We start from the raw sequence: 3,885 nt of genomic DNA, 5'->3' as shown, positions 1-3,885 counted from the left end.
GGTTTTATGAGTTTGTTTAAAGTTGTGTTGTAATGTTCATTCTTTATTAAAAGACTTTCACTTAATTTTTTTCTTAGGCACTTTGGTTCTTCTTTTATTGTCTATATTGAATTATGTGCTTTACCTACAACGTACAAGCTAGGAATTGAGACAATTATGACACTAGCATTATTTACTCCTCAAGAATGTGTATAACATGCTAAAACTATGATGACATACTACAAATAAAGGCTCCCATTTTAAGAAAGGAGATATAGTATTGTTAAACATTATTGACCTAATAAATTACGCTGTCCTGAAAACTGAATACATCTGTTTATGTTCCAAATAGACATTCAAAAGTAATTATTTAACTATTTGGAAAAGTTTTCTGCAAGTGAATATAAAAATATTCAAGACAGTTAATAGAATTCATATACTTAAGCATGTTGCACTGTTAGTTAAGACTTGGTCAATTGTATTAATTATTCCTTATGAATCATTTTAAAAATGGAAAAAAATCTATTAGCCTCACATGTGAAACTACTGCTTCCAAAATTTATTATCTATAGTGTTCATCTAGGGAACTTGCTAAAATTCATGTCCTGATTCAGTAAGTGTGGGTCAAGGCCTACAAAAATTTCTGCATTTCTAGCAGCCTCCTGTGTATTGCCACCTTATGAGTAATAAGCTACTAGACAAAGGCACCCAGCAAAATTTTGTCACACTTTGGTGCATTTGCTTAAATAGATAGTTACAGGTGAGTGGATAGAAGCAATTCTTAGTGAAGACATGGCATTTTAACAGATGAGTGGCAAGAAGGACCCAGTCAAATGAAGATTGCCTGGAAGAGGAAGGCATAGAAATCTGCAAATACAAATAACTTGAGATGGAATAAACTTTAGGTAGACAATGTTAAATGAGAGGGAAGGATAAGAAATGAGACCTGTTTGGAATTTGAAGTGGGAAGCTACTGGAGGGGTTAAAAGAAGGGAATATTCTGAAATTCATTTGGAAGATCACTCTAAAGAATGTATAGAAGAGCTGAGGGAGACAGGCATGTTGAGACATTTTCCTAGTTGTTCATGGTTACAGTGGAACTAAAAAGTAGATGGGTATTCTACTTAACAAACTGCTTCAAAAATCTGATCTCGAGTAGGGATTCAGCCCATGTTACAAACAAAGATTGCCTTTATTTTTTATATTTTATTTTAATTTATTTGACAGAGTTATAGACAGAGAGACAGAAAGGTCTTTCTGTTGGTTCACCCCCCAAATGGTCACCACGGCCGGCACTGCGCTGATCTGAAGCCAGGAGCCAGGTGCTTCTTTCTGGTCTCCCACTTGGGTGCAGGGCCCAAGCACTTGGGCCAGCCTCCACTGCCCTCCCAGGCCACAGCAGAGAGCTGGACTGGAAGAGGAGCAACCAAGACTAGAACCGGCGCCTATATAGGATGCCGGCGCCGCAGGCGGAGGATTAACCAAGTGAGCCACCGCGCTGGCCAAAGATTGCCTTTAGAAATACAGATTTTACTGGCGCAAAGTTTTCCTATATACCCAGATGCCTCCTAAAAATGTAGATCTGCAAGTTAACCTTTACAAGAAGAAACAAAAATGGAAATCGCTGAAAGATTTTTTCCAAAGTGAAACCATCATTTGTAAATGTGATTATCTAATTGTCATTTCTAAATGGCCTACGCCATGATGGAAAGTATTTGTTTTTTTTTTTTTTTTCTTACTCAAGTGAAGGCTCTTAAATTTAATTTTTCGTATATCATACAGCAGAACTACCAGTTTGAACCATGAACTGCACTTAAAAAAACCCAGATCTCCATCGCGTGTGTATCTATAAAAAAGCATAGGAATATTAGGAACTCCTATACGGCAGTTACCCAGAATTAACAATTACCACTTCAGGGCAATTCTCTATATTCTCCTACCTCCCTTTATCCTTGTATCCCTGATTGGTAATTTTGATGATGTTTTTCCTCCATTGGTTTAATTTGAAGCAAATCCTAGACATATTTTAAAGAATTTTTGCTGGAAGATATAGCAGATAACACCTGCTATTAAGGCAAAGGAGCAAAATAATCCTCTTGTTCAAATTTTTCTTACCTTTCTTGTGAGAACCAAGAAAAAGCTGAATAGGTTTGAAATCCTATGCAGTAAGTTTTTTGAGAACTAAGAAGGCTTCTTTTAGCAAAAATGCAAGACTAGCTTAGAACCCTATAAATTTGTTGGATTGGAAAATCTTGATAATTTCCCAACTTTGCCTAGCTCTATTCTGCCCTTCTAAAAGAATTAGCTTGTAAATTTGGAACTGGTTAAGAAGGGTTTCTTAGATCTTTGATAAGAACTGGATGTTATTATTGGCAGTGCAGAGAACCTACAGGAGAAATTCTCCAATTTGTATGGTCAATGCTGTAGCAATGGATATTCCAAAATATCACCTGCCAGTTCCAGTTATACCCTTTCTTTGAGCATTACACAAGTTACTACTTCAAAGGGAACCCTGCTGCACTTTTAAATTGGGTCCTGTTGACAATATGCATATTAACATTTAATCTATAATTTGAGTACTAGTCACCAGGCATCTTATTCTAAAACCCTGTCATTCTAAATTCCAGCACTACCCATTCATCATAGCATGCTGGTTCATCAGAATCATTGAGAGAACTACATTAAAAAGCTTACATATTCTCTCGTTTTAAGAAATAAGTCTGTTGAATCTTGGAACATATGAACTGGTAATATTCAACACTGTCAGCAAATCAGCTATAGATAGGACCAAATTATTGCAAAGAGTCCCTCAACATAAATGATACCAGACACCTAAACTTCAAAAATGAAGATTTTATTATTATTTTTTAAAGATTTATTTATTTATTTTAAAGGCAGAGTTACAGGAGAGAGAGGGAGAGAGAGAGAGAGAGAGAAAGAGAGAGAGAAAGGTCCTCCATCCACTAGTTCACTCCCCAGATGGCTGAAACGGCTGTAGCTGAGCAGATTGGAAGCCAGGAGTCAGGATGCTTCTTCCAGGTCTCCCATGCAGGTGCGGTGGCCCAAGGACTTGGGCCATCTTCCACTGCTTTCCCAGTGAGAGAGAGAGAGAGACAGATAGAAAGGTCTTCCTTTTTCCGTTGGTTCACCCGCAAGTGGCCGCTATGGCTGGTGTGTTGCGGCCGGTGTGCTGCGCCTATCCAAAGCCAGGAGCCAGGTGCATCCTCCTGGTCTCCCATGCGGGTGCAGGGCCCAAGGACCTGGGCCATCCTCCACTGCACTCCCAGGCCACAGCAGAGAATTACTTTAATGTGGAATAGAAAAGCAAACAAAAACCATGTACTTAAACAAACATTGTCTACAAGAGACAAATATTACCAAGACGTCTGGCTATCAGCAATTCCAGTGCTCCTTTTCTAGGTTAAAAAGAGGTATGTCATATTCTGGAGTAAATATTGTTGAATGTTTTATTACAAATGATATAATTGCTTATTACATTTTTTACTTTTTATTTATCCCAGGGTGAGCAGGAAATATTTTGCATTTTCAAGACAAAAATATCAATAAATTTAGTACTAGCATGTGGTAAGAAACGTGTACCTTGTAAGGAAACACTTTCACAGCATATTATTTACTTTCAAAAGAAATATGTCATCTTTATAGATTGCAATAATGGGAACTAGTATGAGGATGTTTTTTCATTAAGATGATCTAAATTGGGTAGTGAGATGCAATTAATTTTTAAAGCTTTATTTTGTTCTTTTGTACTATCCATGATAAGAAAAACTAATACAATTGAAGTACCATTACAAGGATGTGAAGAATGCTTCATGGAATCATGTTTTAAACAAGTGACTTGTGGAACTTAAAAAACTAGGTTTGTAAGCACAGACATTCTCGATTAAA

The sequence above is a fragment of the Oryctolagus cuniculus genome, chromosome X (genome assembly GCF_051225735.1).
Source record: "Oryctolagus cuniculus isolate XC-2025 breed Fujian yellow rabbit chromosome X, ASM5122573v1, whole genome shotgun sequence".
In the NCBI taxonomy this organism is placed as follows: domain Eukaryota; kingdom Metazoa; phylum Chordata; class Mammalia; order Lagomorpha; family Leporidae; genus Oryctolagus; species Oryctolagus cuniculus.
The sequence above is the reverse complement of the archived record's forward strand: the minus strand, read 5'-3'. Positions refer to the sequence as shown.